General features: G+C 36.1%; 1 protein-coding gene across 2 annotated transcripts in view; it reads left to right on the top strand.

Moving 5' to 3' along the window:
• Positions 1-1645: 1645 nt before the first annotated feature.
• LOC112052611 (thyrotropin-releasing hormone receptor) overlaps positions 1646-21697 on the top strand; it is a 119080-nt gene continuing 99028 nt past the window's right edge. For both annotated transcript variants that reach the window (XM_024091758.2, XM_052888937.1), the window contains exon 1: positions 1646-1833. The gene's annotated coding sequence lies outside the window, so the exon portion shown is untranslated. The remainder of the gene's footprint in view (positions 1834-21697) is intronic.

Here is a 21697-nt window from a genome sequence, read left to right as displayed (position 1 = left end):
GGCCGGGAATGGGCATTCCCTTTAGTGTGTATTTTTGTACGACATGATACCCGCGATTTTGTTCGCGTGAAAAATGCAATGCCCTTCAAAGGAAATCCTCAATACAAACTCGGGCCCAAATGATACAGAGCTGAAAATTGGCCAAAAATTAGGACAATTAAGGAAAACTCATGAGTCCAATTTTCAAAGAAATCTATATTTGCCTAATCGGTTAAAGTACCTACTTATTAAACACTAGCTGACGCTGGTTCCCGTTCCCGTAAGAAAACGGGGATAATATATATATAGCCTATACCCTTCCTCGATAAATGGCTATCTAACACTGAAAGAATTTTTCAAATCGGACCAGAAGTTCCTGGGATCAGGGCGTTCAACCAACCAAAGAAATAAACTCTTCAGCTTTATATATTAGTATAGATATAGATTTAATAAACAAACCATACATATTTTAAAATAAATAAGTTATGAAATGACAAGCGTTTTCTACCTTCATTTCTAATTTATTTGTTGGTAAACAGTACTCATCAAGAAAGGCTGTAATATAGAATCATTATCTGCTATTTAAAAAATCAGTTTAAAGTCAAGCAGCTGATCACTAATAGATGTAACTGAACACAAAAAAGGTAGGTTTAATACTTAATAACAAACAGCTCTTCAAGTATGAAGTTAATTTGAACAACCAGGAAATTACAACCGAAGTCTATAAAATGCCACATTTATTTATAATGATAAAACCAGAATATTTCGCAAATAATCGCAATGCGTTTCCATAGCTTTTCCCAAGCGTAATTTATGAAAATGGCCACGAAGATCATCAATAAATAGCGATAATCGGGTTTCCAAAATTGGATTTTGTATTTTCATCTCCCTCGAATACCATTGCGGTGTAATTTAAGTAGTACTTAATTAAACAATAACCTTGGGTTTTCTGTCAAGCCAGGAAAAAAAAATAATTCTAATGTCAGTGAAAACTGAAAAGACAAGTTAATTAATAAAAAAAACACAGAACACTTTTCTTTAGCACTCTCTCTCAACGCCCGTTCGCCACGCCCGATTACAGTTTTCGTAACGCTTTCACCATCTTACTTCCGAAATCAAGCGTATAAAAGTTTTACTCAGAAAAAAATTATAATAAAATTATAATCGATTACAAAGACACAAAAAACCCACTAAATAAAAAAGCGAAATATAACATCGCATACCTTCTGATCAGTTTGAAGACGGTGCTGACACAACTTCCTGTTAAGTAAAGCCGTTTCTGAAAGAACCACAATATGATAGAACTATCTGAAATATCTAAATCTTTAACCACGGACTTGTTATTAAAAAACTTGTAACAAATTGTTAAGGAAAAGAAACAATAAACGATGATTGTATTTTCTCTAACAATACAATAATAATAATACAAGACATCTAATTATATATAAAAATTATTACATTGGTTTTTGGCTGAACAATAAAAGAGTTTGCCAAAAAAAAAAAAACAATTCAACGAATTACATCTCAGCATACCGTAAAGACCTTGAGGCCGATTCATAGAATGAGATTTCCCGCCTTCCAATCTCGTTCGAAATATGAAAATTTGGTTGGTTTACATGACTTTTTCAGGCGTCTCAGTAACTCAGTACTTCAGTAGCCGCGTGACAAGCGCCGGGTTAGGACGTGTATAAAGATCGCGTTCAATGCTATATCATTTTCCCGCGCGAAAGTTTTCGATCTAACAAAATAGTGACTTGTATAGAGTTATAAAGGTTCTGCTATTGAAATACAGTGTTTTGATAATTTTAAAATTGTGTAGTGTTGGGTAAAGTGCGGATTAATATTTTTATGAACGTAAGTATTTTTTTGACATACTTTTTTTTCTTTTAATATTTTATATGTGAGTGAATGAAAACCTACAAGGTTAATTTACAGAAATTAAGGTAAACGAAATTTTGACTTATCGGAAACTTGGTAGGTTTACAGTTACAAAGTAATTACAAAAAAATTAAAAAAAAATAATAATATTTATTTTCTACCTACCTCCCTATATTTTTACATTATTTTTGTAAATCTGACACTATATTTTTTATTATTTATTTAAATCCAAATTTTTAAATAAAATTTTTTTGGTATCCATAAATAAAGCAGGTAAGTTGCATTTTAAATCTTTTGAGGTAGGTTACACAAAGTTTCGCAAGTGGTAAAAAAATACTTCTTTTTTTAATACCCTGCTCTGGGTTCTAGTGCTTTTGTGCATGATACATTGTCACATTATCACAGACAAAAGAGAAAGATTTAATTAATTGCGACATAATTTCAAACGGCTGGTTGAAATTTATTGCTAATAAAATTTATTTATATGAGCTTTTGAGAGCTTTTATGTCCGTCTATATCAATCCCACTGTCAGCTTCAACTTATAGGCATTAATAAACCGATTTGTTTCGAAAATTTACAGCATGTTTCATTTGTTAATTTATTATGCTCTTAAATTTTCAACAAAGGCCTGAAAAGAAACATACGTCTTATTAATTTGATATACCTGCTCATTCTTCTTAAATCTTACTAATGTAATACACCTATATTATGGTTTGGATGTTTATTTTTTAATCACGTAAAACAGCTGGATAGATATTTTAGATGAATGGATGTATTAGATTTGTTTTTACACATTCGAATCCATTTTTTCTGGGTTTTCGGATCTTTCTGTTAACAATGACTATTGGCCTACTGACGTGAATTGACTATCCAAATATCAAGTCAAAGGATAAGGAGTTAAACATTTTCTGTGCGTTTTGAAAGTTAATGGGAAATGTATAATAATCTATACTAATATTATAAAGCTGAAGAGTTTGTTTGTTTGATTGAGCGCGCTAATCTCTGGAAATACTGGTCCGATTTGAAAAATTTTTTTAGTGTTAGATAGCTCATTTATCGAGGAAGGCTATATTATCCTACGGGAACGGGAACCACGTGGGTGAAACCACGCTGCTTCAGCTAGTACTAAGTATAGAGTTTCTGATATTGTAGATGGTAATCTCTGAATATACTGAACCGGTAATGAAAATCATTTTACCTCCTAGAAAGCCATATATTTTTTTGTAAGTGTCATATCCTATATTTTATCCCAATATTCTCACGGGCACGGGAACTACGCGGATGAAACCGCTGGACGTCGGCTAATACATAGTAATATGTAGGTAATATATGTCTACGTCACTAAGACGACTCAAGAGTCTCTCACTTCTTATTATGATGACTGAATAAAACGGGTAATAAAACTGAATGAGGGTGTGGATTCGAATCCGGTCCGGGGCATGCACCTCCGACTATTCGATTGTGTGCATTAAAAAAAATTAAATATTACGTGTCTCAAACGGTGAAGAAAAAACATCGTGAGAAAACCTGCATACCAGAGAATTATCTTAATTCTCTGCGTGTGTGAAGTCTGCCAATCCGCATTGGGCCAGCGTGGTAGACTATTGGCCTAGCTCCTCTCACTTTGAGAGGAGACTGGAGCTCAGCAGTGAGCCGAATATGAGTTGATAATGATGAATAAAACAAATAAGCTTGTATAACAAGCTAAAGAATTAGCCAAATATAAAATTATACTGTAGGTATACAACAATATAAATCTTTAAAAGTTAAGTAAAAAGAATCACCTTGAAACATAGTAAAGAGTTTTTGGTCATAGGTTTATGTCATGGCCATATTATTAAGAAACTAAATATAATATTCGCGATGCTCATAGATTTAGTAACGATATTAACATATATCGGCGCATTCGTGGGAAAGTGGTCTAACCCACACGTCATTCAAAATGGTGTTACGCACATCTAATATATAAAATTCTCGTGTCGCGGTGTTCGAACTTGAACTCCTCCGAAACGGCTCGACCGATTTTGATGAAATTTTTTGTGCATATTCAGTAGGTCTGAGAATCGGCCAACATCTATTTTTCAAACCCCTAAATCCTAGGATAGGGTAGTGGTAGGGTAGGGGTATGGTATAGGGATAGGGTAGGGGTAGGGTAGGGGTAGGGTAGGGGTAGGGTAGGGGTAGAGTAGGGGTAGGGTAGGGTAGGGTAGGGGTAGGGTAGGGGTAGGGTAGGGTAGTGGTAGGGTAGGTTTATGGTATAGGGATAGGGTAGGGGTAGGGTAGTGGTAGGGTAGTTGTAGGGTAGGGTAGGGTAGGGGTAGAGTAGAGGTAGGGTAGGGGTAGGGTAGGGGTAGGGGTAGGAGTATGGTAGTGTAAGGTAGGGATAGGGAAGAAGTGCAAATAAATAAATTAATAAGTCAAAGCGAAGCTTGAGCGAGTCCGCTAGTTTCCGTATAAAGTTTCCTTGAAACATGGTTTAATGTAAAATGGCCTTAGTATTGTTTATTAAAAACAATTTTTGTCATTCTATTGTTTTTTTTTAAAGAAGATATATGTATATAGATATTATGGATTTTAGATAAATATGGATATAACAAAACCAAAGATCTTTAAAATTTCTACCATTGATACAATTTAAGCTGTTATTATATGTATTGATTTATAATTAATAAAAAATTAATTAGTTACAAAAGCATTGAGTTAAAGGTCTGTTTAAATCTTACATAATCACTGGCTTATATTAACAGAAATACCGTAGTATACATAAAACATATGTTAATGTAAGAAATATATATAGGTTTATAATTTGTAACGAGTTGAAACATACACAAACGTACATACATAACGTCTCTATTGATATAAATATAACTGCTATAAAAGAGTATTCAAAGCACTTTAGGAGTAGTTAAAATATAAATAAGGTAACGTGAATTAAATTAATTTGGCTTTATTGGGTTTAACCCACTTTGCAGACGGAGCCATCATAAAATTTCTAATATGGTTTTGTAATATCCACTTCTATGGGTTACCTAACAACTTAAGATACGTTCATATCCTCTTGGAGTATTTGATTTTATGGTCAAATAAAACTATCACTTATCGATTATTTGCGATTAGGTCGTTATCAAACCATATTAGGCTCTTGCTGAGCTCGAGTCTCCTCTCAGAATGAAATGGGTTAGGCCTTTGTCCAGAATTCACACACGCAGAGAATTAAGAAAATTCTCTGGTAAGCAGGTTTCCTCACGATGTTTTTCCTTGAGCGTTTGAAACACGTGATATTATTCTTAAAATGCACGTAACTGAAAAGTTGGAGGTGCATGCAAAATTAATAAACACGTGCCTCAAACGATGAAGGAAAAACATCGTGAGGAAGCCTGCATACCTGAGAATTTTCTTAATTTTCTGCGTGTAAAAAGAAATGCAAACGAATAAAAATAAACAGTTTGAAAAAATTATATGTTAAAATTTCTGAAAAGTAAAACTAAGTAGTAACCTTAAGTTTGGGGGAGGCCTTTGCCCGGAAATGGGATGGGTTATAAATTTAAATATATATATATATATAAATATGCATATAAAATAATAGTAATAATAAATAAATAACCAGGCTATAATAAATAAATAATAAATAAGTAGTAACCTACTTATTTTAAGATCAATAGAAACGCAATGTCGATAAAACTTTACAACCATCCACCAGACCACTTATGAAACGAAGAAAATGAGAAAGAATTTAATAAAATATTTTTATTTTCTTCAGTATAAGTATTTAACATTTGTATAATGAAGTTATACTTAAATACTTTTAGATAACGAAATAATAAAAAAAAATATGCAGTAAATCCTTTAGGAATTAACTTATTCAAAAATAAATATACACTCGTACGTCACATGGAAATAAAAATGAAAATCAAAAATACAATAATGAAATATAAAAAAGTGAGTTTTAGAGGTTAATATAAACAAATCGTTAAAAACAATACATACATACAACCTTAACCTTACTACTAGATTTACAGATGAACAATCTTTCCGGTATAAAGTCCTGATCCGAGTAAAAGATCTATTTATACTCTATAAACTTTATTATCTATAATGAACAATGATTGTTGCAATGATGCTCAGAAACTATTCGTCTGATTTGAATTTATCTTTCGCCAGTGGAAAGCTACATTATCAATTAGTAACAAAGGCTATATTTTATCTCCGGAATCCTACGCAAATGGGAACTACAAGGGTGAAACCGCGGGGTCCTGCCAGTATTCTATACGTGACCTCTGTTTTACCCTGAACCTAGCTTCTGTAAGTATCCACAATAAATATTCGGTTTGCAATAAAACTATTGAATATTCATACTCACGCTATCTTTAACAAAATGAAAGTTAAATAATATTATATTTGACTTTTATTAATCCATATTTCTTAGTTTGAAATTGATAGTATCGGTATTTTTGTATCACCGTCTAAACTGCGAACAATATTCGTTATAACTGCTAACTGACAAATGATATTGAGACCAAAGATAATGGTACCCAAAGTGTAAATCAATTTAATAATATACCTCCTAAATAATTAATTCTGTCGTTTAAAATCCAATTTCAATAAAAAAAGCTTGTTTTTATGATGAAAACTAAGTACCTACATATATAACAGAGAAAGAGTTTTCGAGGTATTTTTAAAAAGAGTGACGTCAGCATACGTCACAATTGACCATTGCTCATACTAGTATTAGATTCTTGCAAAGAAAACTTCACTAGTGCTTGGTAAACTTGGTATATTTATCTAAGCGTAACGGCGTTCCAGAGAGGAGAGAGAGGAATAAAAAGTAGTGTACATACCTTTTTAAATATTCATCCCCATAACGTAATGCAGACAAAAAAAAATTTACAATATTTGCCCTACTCTATGAAGATATGCCTACAACATACGTTACTGTGTATTTTATCTAAGAAACTAAATTCCGTTAAGACACGACACGAACTAAAAAAATAATCTAGGTGCAGTCACTTAAAAATCACAATGTTGCTTAACGCAGACTATCTTTATCTTACTATTATTTAAAAAGTCACTAAACCAATTTTTATTCTAAGCGGTTCAGTAGTTAAGCCGCGAAAAGGTAACAGACAAATAGACATACTTACTTTTGCATTTCTAATATTAGCATGCATTTTTGTTTATATTTTATTTAACTAATCTTACTCACAAGATTGCTCTCTGGAGAATAAAGTCAGTCGACACGTGCCCTTAGTTTAGCAAAGTTGGGAACCGCTGTCACAGACGAATAATATCGAGAATGTTGTTCGAGATACGATGCTGCGTGAGACATCTCTGTGATTTACGTGAGCAATTGTTGAGGATCGCACCGTTTGGAGCATCCCCTCTGTGTAATGCGCTTTTACTTTCAAGGGTAGTTTTTGATAAATGTTTTTAGACCGACAGCTTGTCATAGCCAGACATTTTTTTTTATTTTATTATTTACAAGTTAGCCTTTGACTACAATCTTATCTGATGGTAAGTATCTGCAATCTAAGATGAAATCGGGTTAACTTGTTAGGACGAGGATGAAAATCCACACCCCTTTCGGTTTCTATACGATGTGGTACCGGAACGCTAAATCGCTTGGCAGTACGTCTTTGTCGGTAGGGTGGTAACTAGCCACGGCCAAAGCCTTCTACCAGCCAGACCTAGACCAGTTAAGAAAACCTCAATCGGTCCAGCCGGGGATCGTGCCCAGGACCTCCGTCTTGTAAGTACACTGCGCATACCACTGCACCACGAAGGCCGTCAAAGACATACCTTTAGGAAGGCTGAAATGTTGTCAGCCTATGCTCCTACCATAGAGTACGATAAGAAATTGTAGAGTTTGGACTGTCTTGCCTTTGGAAGATCGCAGGCTTCAAGTCTCCAGACCTTTGTATAAAAATATACTTACCTACTACTACTAAACTTCAATGCCTTAATACCACAACGGCAAGGGCGGTCGGACTGAGGGGTAGTGGTTTGATCCCCGCCCCGTTGGTCTATTGTCGTACCCACTCCTAGCTCTTTCCCGACTAGTTGGAGGAGAATGGGAATATTGGTAAATTTATAAAAAAAAAACAAGATATGGCAAATATTGTTATTATTAAAAAAAAAACAATTGGCCAATTATAAAACTTAATATTTTGCAATTTTCTACGCGATAACATGAAGGATCATGTCTCCAGTCTCAAGAGTCGGCACGGCAATCGAAAGATACTGTTAATGATCAAACTTTAAGGATCTCTAGCAAAGTGTTGCCATAAAGCTAAGGATCTGAAGACTGGAGAGATTCTTCATGATATCTCGCAGAAAGTATAAAAAGCTTACGTTTTATACTTGCACAGTTGGGGATCTCATGAAATTTTTTTTATTAATAAAAAAAAGAATCTTGAAACCTGCTACCTTCTAAAGCATCGATTCCCAAAGTGGTCCAGGTGGACCTAGGGGTCTACGTTGTGACATAAAAATCACGATTCGTAAGCGGGGTCTACGAAAATTTATCTGGTTTCATACCGAATGGAGTTTTCTAAATAAAATAATTGTGAATTTACTGCTTCCTTGTGCTGTGAGTACAAATCAAAAATTATAGTTGGCTAAAATATTTTTTGCCTGGACAATTGTCCTTTTTGTCATCCACTCACAGCACGATCAATTATTTATTTAAGTAATCAATTCTCACTATTTTTTTTTATTTCATGGTGGCTGTTAATTTAGCTGCAATTAAAATTTCCATAGATGAATCTAATCACATTTTTTCTCAAGTTTTGTTTTTTTTTTAATTTGAAAGTTTGGGAACCTCTGTTCTAAAGCCACCGTAGTCCAAACTCTATAATTGGTTACAGTACTTATTATATAGAAGCATAGGTAGACAAACTTTCAGCATTAATAAAAAGAGGTAAGTCTGATTATCGCAGACTCTCAGTTGTTTTTTCGGACAATTTGTCTGAAAACAACATGATTGAATTTTGCAGGAATAGCGGAATCGGAATTTATTTGTCTAAAACTGTTGAACTAGTGTTTTTGGACGTAATAAAAGCGAAAAAAACTTAGATTGGACATTCGGAATTCGGATAGCGAGTTGATTGAACTATTGGTCGAAACAAATTTGTGAAAACTATCGTGTGTACTATTTGTTTTTTTAATCGACTTGTTAGCCTTTTACTGCGGTCTTACCTGGACTTTTGACAGCCTCCGTGGCGCTGTGGTATGCGCGGTGAATTTACAAGACGGAGGTCCTGGGTTCGATTCCCCGCTGGGTCGATTGATGTTTTCATAATTTCATAAATTTTAAATAAAGGTTAATTTATCGTTCCAGCGTAGATTTTCATACTCCTAACGAGTTAGCCTGATTCTATCCTATATTACATGATCATTTACCATCAGGTGGGATTGTAGTTAAGGGTTTACTTGTAATAAATAAAAAAAAACCAGATCCAGGATCAGGAAAACCACAGACTAACCAACAGTTACAGAAACTTTGTAGGTACAAAAAGATCGTTCTACAGCGAAGCAATAATAGTCAGGCGCAAACTTGGCGAAAATACCAACAGAAATAAATCCCAGTAGCGCTAAATTGTGTAGAGTTGAGCGCTCGGATCAGAGAGTGGCCAATAAAAATACAGCGATAGTTTTATTCAGTTAAAAGTCTATACGTCTCAATTGAGAGTTACGTAATAAGAGCAGGTGCACACGATGCGTTGCGGCGGCGGTGCGGCGACGGTGCGGCGGCGGTGCGTTGTCTCTGCGTCGTCTTAAGGTACAAAGGTACTGTTACACATGCTCTAAAATAGCATGCTAAAAACGTGCTATTAAGTGTGGCTCCAACGAGCATGCTTATCATCAGTTTACATTTGCTAACAATAAGCATGCTATTTTTAAGTATGCTCTTGAATAAGCATGCTCAAAGCAAACATGCCAATTACACATGCTAATTTGTATCTATCGTTCTCTGTCTATAGTATTGTGTTGGACAGGGAGAGATGAAGGTGAAGGGAATACAGAATAGCAATGCTGATCGAATAGCATACTCAATAAACAAACCTGTTGAGACGCGCTAAAAGCACGCCCCCTTCCACCCGCGCAGCAAGTAGCATGCTAATAAATCGACTGTTGATTCTTGAGCAAGCTCGAAATAAGCATGCTCATTATTAGCAATGTTGCAATACACATGCTCACCCGGACGTGGGTTTTCTAACTCACGATCTCGGGGGCGTCCGGACTGATTCACTCAGGTCACGGTTACACCTTCCCGAATGGCCCTCTAAGCCGAGGTCCGAGTCTCATAGGAGAGGCCTTTAGAGAGCTGTTCCGTCCTCTATTTTTATTTCAGCCTTCGGGTCTCATCAAGCGATGCTTCTGCGCTCGCCCAAACCCCCGGTGACGCCGTAGTGGACCCACATGGAGCCATCGGCACTTACTCAACACGAAAAAAAAATACACATGCTAATAAGTAGCAACTGCTTAATAGTAGCATGCTTTCGTGCTTGAAATGAGCATGTGTAACAGTAGCTTTACATAAAAATATCTGTGGCATGTCACACTATGCTTACCGGTGCCGCACCGGACTTGCAGACACTGAGACGAGGCGGGGAGGGTGAATGCGTTGCGACGTCGGAGCGGCACCGCTCACTTGTTTATGCGTCACAATATTACTTTATTAACAGACTGTTAAATGTTGCTGCGGCGCCGCTGCAACATAAGAACGTTGCGGCGCCGCAGCGCTCGTGTGCCCCTGCCCTAAGTGTGTCGATATATAAATCTCCCGCAAGCTAATAGTGGCCCCCGACGACCGTCCGACGTGGCCGACGTGGCATCTATTGCATCCATAAATACGAACAATTGTCACTTTGCATGTAGTAACATACCAGGGCTGTATCGAGCTATGGGCCCTTGGGCACACAATAATTTGGGCTTTTTTATGATCGTTATTGAAGTGTTTATGGACTACCCACATTCTAGAAAGCATATTAGGTAGAGACTGAAAGTGGAGTCAGTCGAGTGGTAGACAGCGCAGGAGGTGGACACAGATGTCTTCCTATCGCGAGGGTGACAACAGAGTAATGGTGATACTTAGGTATGGAACATTGGGCTTTTATTATCATCGTTATTGTAGTGTTTGTTGACTACCCATATTCTGAAAAGCATATTAGGTAGATAATGAAAGTGGAGTCAGTCGAGTGGCAGACACCACTGGAGGTGGACACAGATGTCTACCTATCGCGAGGGTGACAACAGAGTAATGGTGATACTTAGGTATGGAACATTGGGCTTTTATTATCATCGTTATTGTAGTGTTTGTTGACTACCCATATTCTGAAAAGCATATTAGGTAGATAATGAAAGTGGAGTCAGTCGAGTGGCAGACACCACTGGAGGTGGACACAGATGTCTACCTATCGCGAGGGTGACAACAGAGTAATGGTGATACTTAGGTATGGAACATTGGGCTTTTATTATCATCGTTATTGTAGTGTTTGTTGACTACCCATATTCTGAAAAGCATATTAGGTAGATAATGAAAGTGGAGTCAGTCGAGTGGCAGACCCCGCTGGAGGTGGACCTATCGCGAGGGTGAGTGTTAGTGATACTCAATTCAGGGACATATTACTGTTATTAGCCTATTTTAAAAGCCCAGACTTCCTCTTTTCTAAGACAGAGATATTAGCCATATTCACCTTACGGTTCTGATACAGGTCCGGTTAAAAGTCTATACGTCTCAATTGAAACTTGCGTAAGGATGTCGATAAATCTTCCACAAGCTAATACCGGCCCCGGATAGGATGTGCTGGCATCTATTGCATCCATCAATACGGACAATCGCTGTACTATAAAGTTACTTTGCACGTACTAAGATACTAGTCAGAGCTGTGTCAAGATATGGGCCCTTGGGCACACGAAAGTAAGTTCATCAACTTCATTATTTTTCATTCGGGCAGAGGCTTTCACGGTTGTACATCAGAGGAGTTTAGAGCATAGACGCTGCTTTAATTTTAGTAGTACCCTTTTGAGAGAGGTCGTCATAGGAAGTAATACTGCCATGCTTATTTCTGCCCCCATGTAGCAATGCTGTATTCCTGTCTGAAAGGTATGGATGTTGGTGTAGTTACAGGCACTTGTTTTTTACACTTTACCTTCCTTTTATGGTTCATTTGAAGTTCTTTATAAAACATACTTTAATGGGCCCTTGGCATTTGACACATTTCCCATTTTATAAATACGGCACTGGTACTAGTGCAGTGGATTTTATTATTTTTCCGCATCGAGTGCATCTGTTGAATGCGTTTATTGCTATCTATTTGAATAGATGGGCTGTTAGTTTTATATTACCTACTAACATTTTTTACAACGTGCTAGCGGACGCTCGCAACTTCGTCTGCGTGTAAATAAATGTAAACTTTCAACACCTATTTCACCTCTTTATGGCTTGAATTTGAAAAGTTCTTGAATGACATTATATTTCGTATTTTTAAAACTGTAACTCTAAAAATAAGGACTTTCCATACAAACTTTGAACCCCTATTTCACCCCCTTTATATTTCAGGGTCAAAAAGTATTCTATGTTTTGCTCCAAAGTCCCTTTAACCAAGCTTGCCCAGGTTAACTTTAACGAGGATGTAAGTAGTGAGGAAAAGCTCGTGTTTTATTAAGAACTAGTGGACGCCCGCGACTTCGTCTGCGTGAAACTCGATATAAACTTTCAACTATCCTTACCTTACCCCTACCCTAATAGTAGAATAAACGTCTTAGTCAATGTAAAAAAGTCAAAATTCATTTATTTAAATTGGGCGTAGTTTACAAGCAGTTTTGAAATGTCAGGTTATAATAAAATTATTGATAATTAAAGAAAATTGATAATGGTGATAATAATTGGTCGAAAACTTAAAATTAAAGTTACCAGGTTCCAAACGCGTCTCGGTCCGAGAAGAGCCAACAACAAACTCGGCCAGGGTGTTTCTTAGACTGCATCATCACTTAACATCAGGTGTGAAGGCAGACAAGGGCTTGCATGTCAACTAAAAATAACTTGTGAACAAAAAAATCACGGCCGTCTAGTATACAGATAATAACATAAAATTAAAAATTAAAGAAAACCCCTGAACGTCATGAAATTATTAATTACACTCTTTAAGTGCGTTTTCATTTGAGACCCCACTCGAGTATATTTGCAGACATTCGGCTGTTGTTCACCACTTTCACCCCCACAACTTTTAAACGGCTCAACCGATTTTGATCAAACATATCTAAGAACACTCGCCCATAAGTCACCTTTCCTATAAAAACTAAATTGAAATAGTTTCATCCGTTCGGGACCTATGGTACCATAGACTGACAGACAGACAGACACGTCAAACTTTGCGTCGAGGGTTAAAAATCGATCTTTTCCATTTAACTCTGTCATTGAAATATTTTGGGAGACGATAGTAAAAATTAATGGCATCCAATATTAGCAGAACAATATAACGACAACAATGGAGCCTTGGTTACACCAAAACCTTTTGAAGGCGTCCTAATTTTTCTGAGGCTTGTTATCTTAAAGGGATTCCAGAAGTGAAGGGATATCCATCACGAATTTATTAGGGCAGTGACGCGGCCCAAAAACTAACAGTTAGCGAGATATTCATTATTATTCGTCACGTAGCGGTTTTAGGAGAGTTAGTCTAAATTAAGTGCAATTAAGGCGAAATTTGACTAAGACCCCATTTATATATTACGCAAAATAAATGGGGTTTTAGTTGTATGGGTAAGGTTTTATATTTCATTGCATCATTATCTGTCTATTAGTTTACAACCTTTTACAGAGGGCCTTTCTTCTACAGAAAAAGGCTAAAGGGATACCTTTAGCTCAATCTAACTTTTTTTCAATTCTATCTCTTATATTAATAACTAGCTGACGCCGCGCGGTTTCACCCGCGTGATTCCCGTTCCCGTAGGAATACGGGGATAATATATAGCCTATAGCCTTCCACGATAAATGGGCTATCTTACACTGAAAGAATTTTTCAAATCGGAAAATCGGTTTGTTTGTTTGTACAATCAAACAAACAAACAAACAAACAAACTCTTCAGCTTTATATTAGTATAGATCTATGAAATAATGACCTTATAAAATTTACGTCCGTGCGACGTAAAAAATCAAAAATAGGGCGAGCAAATGCTAATATTATAATGGGGAAATAGCATCGATATCCTAACATAAAGTGGATGCACAATCAGTGACCAAAAAACGTCCCCACTCAATGAGTGCCAAACACAACTTCGTGGCACTCTTAATTTTATCTGCAGTCTTATATTCCCTAATGGGGCTCAGGTCTGGTCTGGTGATAGGCACCGGCCTTGGATAGTTACGCCAAAGATGTATCCAAGCGATTTAGCGTTCCGGTACGAGGCCGCGTAGATACCATCAGAGATATGAGTAGAATAAACGTCTTAGTCAAAGTAAAAAAGTCAAAATTCATTTATTTAATGAGTAATTAGTAGTAGTAGTTAGTGTAGGGAATAGTGGCAAATTCGCATGAAAAAGTTTTCTGATTTCTAATTTGTCTATTCCGGAAATTCCAGGATATTTTTGGGCTACGTAAGTATTCGCTACATAAAAAATAATTTCTTTATTTTGATATACGACACTTTTCATCCATTAAACAGATGGGTGAAGGTCGTTTCTAATACCGATCTTTTAATATTACGCATATTTGCAATGGGGATGATGACTAGGTTTGAATAAATTGATTTTTATGATACATACGAGTAAATAAAGTCAATGTTAACTAATTTATACTTAAAAATCATAGATTGTCTGGATATTTGCAAAATAAATAAAATTATAAAATTTCAAAATGTATTAAAAATCTTTTATCGTAATTAGATGAAAATTCATACAGTTTTAGCTTCCTTACATTAAATGTGACATTTTTTAATAAATGAACTATAAACATAAAAGCACAAATAACAATGATATTAGTAATTTTGTTTGAATGCCCATACAAATCTAACGATCATTATGTACCTACGACGTCTTTAATTCGTACCATTTTGTACGGGGCGTTTTTCAGGGACCCGCAAATCTGACCCTTTAAATCCCTGTAGCTCCGAAAATAATGATCGCAGATACCCTGTTACGTTTACAAAATTGCTTTACTATTAGCATACCCCTAATTTATATACAATTTAAAAAACTGTCATCATCCCTATTACCTTAAAATAGTTACACTATAGTTTTTAATTCTAAAATCGAACATTTAAACTATTATTTGTGAAACAATTGTAAACTTTGGCCCAAAATACGTTAAAAAGCAAAATAAGTTGTTGCCAAATTGAGCAACAAAGTAGCAAGTTCGATTTAGTAGCAACAGTTAATACAAAGTTCTTAGTTTGGACAATTTAATTTCGTACTTACACCGGATTTCGTGAGCATCCGATGTGAACAGGAAAAGTTTACAACTGAAATATTGTCTATGCTCTGTGGAATTCGACGTTTATGTTTGTAACCTAATTATAAACTTTTGCTTAACTTTCGCTATTGTGTGAGTCAAATCCTAGAAACTACATTATACGAATAGCGAGACCTTCCGCATTTTATAAAAGCTTTCTATATTTTATATTTTTTTGAAAGCACATGCTCTTACCGTAGATTAGGGTTTCTCAAACTTTCGGCTCCACGAACCCTGTTAAAAGAAAAAAAATAATTAACACATTAAGTACCAAAAGAAATGTCTTTGTAATATTAATGTGATGAGTGTGCTTGTTTCTTGTCGCAAATGGATTCAATGTTATGAGTAATTTTGGACAATTTTACCCTTAACCACAGAAAAGATATTACAACCAGTAGTTGGACTTCATACTAGAGGTCGAAACGCGAGCTATACCTACGCACCTTGAACATGGGGTGATCGTAGGGTGAAGACAGTCGCGACTGTGCCGCGGTGACGAACGAACGCACGGTGTATTAACAGAGTAAAGTGTATTAATAGTATTAGATTTTTTTAATTATGACCAGTAGGAAATACTGTGCCGTTTTTGGATGCATGAATTCAAAATTATCCCATCCAGAGATAACTTTTTTTAAGTTACCTGGAAACTCTGAAAGGTACCTAAGACTTTAAAATAAATTTACTTATTAGTAGGTAGGTACATAATCTTGTATTTTTTAATGGATAAGGTATTTCCTTTTATCTCCAGAATAAAGGTAGGTATCTGGATTAGTAAATAAAGTGAATAGAGTAAAGGAAAGTGATTGACACGATTGAAATAGGTAGTTATACGCGGTTCATGAATCACGATACAGTAGGTACGATAAGCTTGTGTTAAAACCTCGACTGCTTGTACAATGTTTTGTGTGACTGTGCTCGGATCATTTGTGTTTTGTTACCCGACTGCGGCGAAGCCCAAAGGAGGAGTATGTGTTTGAATGTTATGACTTGTTGTTGTATGCGGGCGACGGGAGGAAAGGACTGCGCGGGTGTGAAGTCGTACGCGCTGGGCATCGTTACCCGCCTCCCGGACCGCGCCGACCTTCGGGAGTGTTACGAACAAATTTGCCAAGCACACATACTGATATGTCATTAGACTCGTCTAGATAGGCCGAGTGTCACTGGGTAACTTAGTTCTTAAAAAATCAAAATGGCGGATTTTATGCGCTTAAATGTGCAAGCTCATAAAACTTTTGCTCAGCTTAGCATTGGTGACAAGAATTTTAACCGACTTCCAAAAAGGATCGTATCGTATTTACAGCGATATTTCCGTCAGTTGTAAACCGTTTCTTTTTTGTTTGGATGAGTATTCTTTCAGGTTAGTCCCATTTTTTTCATGTCAGGATCTGATAATGGCATCCTAGAGAAATCTAGGGGACCTATCGTATCGTAGGGACAATTAGTGCGTTTGTTCATTGTTTCATTATCTATTTTAAATCACTACAATTTCATGAAGGTATTTATCTTTTTTTTTATTTGTTCACGTAGTGTGGAGGTAATACCTAGATGGCATCACGGAAATAAATATGTTTAAGAATACGACCAATCCTTCAAGATCATTGACGTAGTATCAGCCTTAATTAAATCAAACAATCAAAAACACGCATTTTTATTTATCACTTCCCATTTTACTACAATTTACAAAGTATTTTATTTGTTTATATAAAAAAGTTTATTTACAATCACAAAACTAAGTGGAAACACAAAGTTAGCAAATGTAATTAAAATGCTGCAGGCGGGCAGCCCTATCACATGTTTACGTACCGCGCGGCTGTAGGTATTTATTTAAAAAATACGGCCGAGTTATTATACTGCTTGTAATATCTTTACTGTGCCTTAACTCTGACTCGGTATCATTTATCAAGCCACCATTACGTAAATCTTGTCGCGAACCCACCCCGCTTTGAGAAACTCTGCCATAGTTCAATGGCAACTATGAAGTATGAACTGTGGTAGCTTTTTTTAATTAAAAGAAAGTAATATTTGACTTTTTTTAATATATCCCTATATACGCATTCCCCTTAAAGTAGTCGGGAAAAACTGTATTAGGAGTGGACGACAATAGACCAACAGGGATCGAACCACCACACCTCGGTGATGAGTCCGACCGCTTTACTGTTAAGCTATTGAAGCTATAAATATTTTTTTGATGATAAATAGGTCATCATCATCATTATCAGCCGATGGAAGTCCACTGCTGGACATAGGCCTCTTGCATGGACTTCCAAACAAAACGGTGATCTATCTACCTATCTCATAGTATATAACGTTGGTAATTTTTATTTATTTATTTATTTATTTATTCGGAAGCCAACGTTGTATACAAAAAAAACTTATGACTAATTAAACATAACATGCATTAAAAAGTAATATGCTACATTGTACACCCCACTTACAGGCTAACTCAACATGCGTTTATTTTAATACAATTCTTAATTTACCATTAAAAACAAAACAAAACAAAAACTAAATCTACCTACCACTAAAAATAAAAAAAAAAGAAACTAAAAGAAAGAAAGAAAAAAAAAATGTAATTACAACAATAATAATGGGAATTAACAATAAGAAATTACATATAAAACAAAAACAGAATGCATTTAAAGTACATTATACTTCGACATATGTTTTTTAACTTTACTTTTAAAAGAATTAGAACCGCTATTGAAAATATCCAGATTTGCCATTTTAAAAATATTATAAAATATAAAAGTTAGTTTATTTTTAATGTGAGATCTAGCATTTTTGTTCGGCACAGCAAGGTTTACCCTATTCAGCAACTCCGAGTTATCTATTTTAAAATTAACAATTTTGTGCAAAAAACAAAGGTCTATCAAATCTCTACGGTTATTAACGTAATATTACGTAATATCAACGATAGTATTCTCGTTGGGTAATATTCAATAATTCAAAATTGAATTATTCGCTGTAACTTGTAAAAATTGAAATAAATTTAATCAAATATATGCCAATACAGACAGCTATACCGCAAACGTATTTTATGGATGACCTCAAATATATCAATACGTGTATAAAGGATAAGACGGGAAGTTTGAAATAGAATCTAAATTGGTTTTGTTTGATTTTAAAACAACATTTCTAGACGGACGCGGCTGAAAACTAGATATTGAATTGTGAAAGAATTATTACCTACCGCTCCAGGGGTCGTGAACATTTTTACATCGACATGGTAGTTTTAAAGTTTTATTGAAGTATTTGTGTCAGAAATTTTATTTGTATATTGCACTATAATATGTTGTCTTTTATTTTACTAGTGCTAGCTTGTCTTAGAACAGACTAGATACGACATTTCCACTTACATTAGAGCTTTAAGCTCAACGGCAAGAGCGGTCGGACTTATCAACGAGGGGCGGTGGTTCGATCCCCGCCCCGTTGGTCTATTATCGTACCCACTCTTAATACAGTCTTTCTCGACTAGTTAGAAGGGAATAGTAATATTGGTCATATTTAAAATATATGACAAATATTCTTTTTAAAAAAACAAAAAAAAATCTTATTTTATCAACTATAACTACTCCCACATACGAGTATGCATAAATAACAATTTTTGATGAAACTTATTTTCTAAACGAGAATAAAATGGCGAAAAACTTTGCCAAATGCGAAAAAAGCCCTGAAAAAATAAATTATACTTCTAGTAAAATTTTTATGAGGATGGTTCAAATCAATTGATATTCAATTTAGTTTTGATTTACTTTTTGTATGAATATGCTTATAATTAAGATCCCCGTACGCCTAAATTTAGTCGAACACATTCCTTTTAATTCAGTTGTATTTTGTAAATGTATGAAACTAAATTCCTCAATTGAAAATAAATAAAACAACAAAACTTCCCTGTGCGAAAAATGTTCGTCACCCCTGACCAACATACATCTTTGTTTCAAACTTTTGTGCTAGTTTGAGTGTTATCTAGTGTATATTCAGGCTACCTCCAGATGTATACGACCTTTTATCTGCTATTGCATTAATATAGACTTTTGACGCCGTGGCGCAGTGGTATGCATTTACAAGACTGAGGTCCTAGGTTCGATAACCGGCTGGGCCAAGTCCATGGATTCACAGCATTTGTTTATAAATACTTTTATGCGTACAAAATCACGGGTGTCCACTATTTAAGGTATTGAAATACATTTATTTTTAATCTCCATACCGGATGTTTTAGAAACATTTTCTAAACAAAACTGTTAAAAGATGTAGTAGCAACAACATACGGATAGTGGAATTCTCAACGTATTCTATTGTTGTATATAAATTACATACAACGGTTGTGTACAGCTGGCCACAGCTTTCATTTTACGGTATACTCTTTAATTTAGTGGAGACTTAAACAAATATTAAACCGGAAACTGAGATGTTTTTATTTTTCAATTTTTAAACTAGAAGACGCGCCGTGGTTTCGCTGTTCTGTGGGAATATGGGGATTGAATATAACACTCACGAATAACGTGGCTTTATATACGTCTAAGAGCCGTGATAGCCCAGTGGATATGACCTCTGCCTCCGATTCCTTTTCAGTTGAGTGAATTTTATGAAATTAAATATCACGTGTCTCAAACGGTGAAGGAAAAACATTGTGAGGAAACCTGCATACCAGAGAATTTTCTTAATTCTCTGCGTGTGTGAAGTCTGGCAGACTTCACATTGGGGCAGCATGGTGGACTAATGGCCTGACCAATGGACTGACGGCCACTGCTGGACATAGGCCTCTTGTATGGACATCCAAACACAACGGTCTCGAACAGCCAGCATTAAGCGGCTCCCTGCAACCCGCTTGAAGTCCTCGGTCCACCTGCACAGTGTTGGCAGTCGACCAACATTGGTGCGGGGACGCCATTCCAGCACCTTGGGACTCCAACGTCCATCGGCTCTTCAAACTATGTGGGCTGCCCATTGCCACTTCAGCTTCGCGACTCGCTGAAGTATATCAGTGACTTTGGTTCTTCTGCGGAATTGCGGATCTCCTCATTTCTGATTCGATCACGCAGATAAAACCCCAGGCATAGCTCGCTCCATCGCGCTGAGTGACTTTGAGCCTTTTTATGAGGGCCACCGTTAGCGACCAGGTTTCGAATACGTAAGTCATCACTGTTCGAAGATTTTCGTCTTCAGGCACTGACCTGATGATGCAGCAGCAGTATACTATCTTTTGTTAATTACAAAAGATTTAAACATTACTTTTGATGTTACAAATTGAACATGTATGCAAATACCTCCTTTTTGACGGCCTCCGTGGCGCAGTGGTATGCGCGGTGGATTTACAAAACGGAGGTCCTGGGTTCGATCCCCGGCTGGGCAGATTGAGATTTTCTTAATTTGTCCAAGTCTGGCTGGTGGGAGGCTTCGGCCGTGGCTAGTTACCACCCTACCGGCAAAGACGTACCGCCTAGCGATTTAGCGTTCCGGTACGATGCCGTGTAGAAATCGAAAGGGGTGTGGATTTTCATCCTCATCCTAACAAGTTAGCCCGCTTCCATCTTAGACTGCATCATCACTTGCCATCAGGTGAGATTGTAGTCAAGGGCTAACTTGTAAAGAATAAACAAAAAAATACATATGTATCAGTAACGCTGGCGCTCTTATCAAGTGCATGTGCATTTCCTTCCAAAAAACAAACATAACAGTCCTTCAGTACAACAATTTGCATCGGTAATTCACACGTTAAGTAAAACATTTTCGTATGCATTTTTCAGCAAATTAACACAAAAACACACTGCAATTTGGACTTTATCTGACATGTTTTACAGTCCATTTTTGTTACACGGAATTAAAAAAACAAATTATGTGCATCCAAAGTTACGTTACGTGTCATTTTCGTGTGACAATTTGTTCAAATTAGCATCAGCTTTCGTTGTAATTTAAACCATATCTTGAAAGAATTAAGGTTGATTTTTAAATTTTGCGTGTTTATAAACCAGCTACAGTAATAATCTCTAGAATGACGGTGAAGTATTTCGATAAGGAATAGCAGCTGAAGTTTCTTGCTCACCGACATAGTTAGCGATATGCATGGAAAAGTTATGACTGGTACTTAGCGTTTCCTTTGAATACATGGAATATCCTTTGAACTGATGTGTTCCTGGTATATTGATAAGAACTGCCTCGAGCCCTGTGCTATAAATATTGAAGTTTCCGATATTCATAGTACTCGTAGCCAAGGGTAGTGTCATCATCATCATCATCATTACAACTCATATTCGGGTCACTGTTGAGCACGAGTCTCCTTTCAAAATGAGAGGGCTTAGGTCAATAGTCCACCTTGCTGGCCCAATGCGAATTGGCAGACTTCACAATCGTAGAGAATTAAGAAAATTCTCAAGTATGCAGGTTTTCTCAG

This window comes from Bicyclus anynana, chromosome 24 (assembly GCF_947172395.1).
Source record: "Bicyclus anynana chromosome 24, ilBicAnyn1.1, whole genome shotgun sequence".
Lineage (NCBI taxonomy): Eukaryota > Metazoa > Arthropoda > Insecta > Lepidoptera > Nymphalidae > Bicyclus > Bicyclus anynana.
This window is presented reverse-complemented; position numbering and strand designations above follow the sequence as displayed.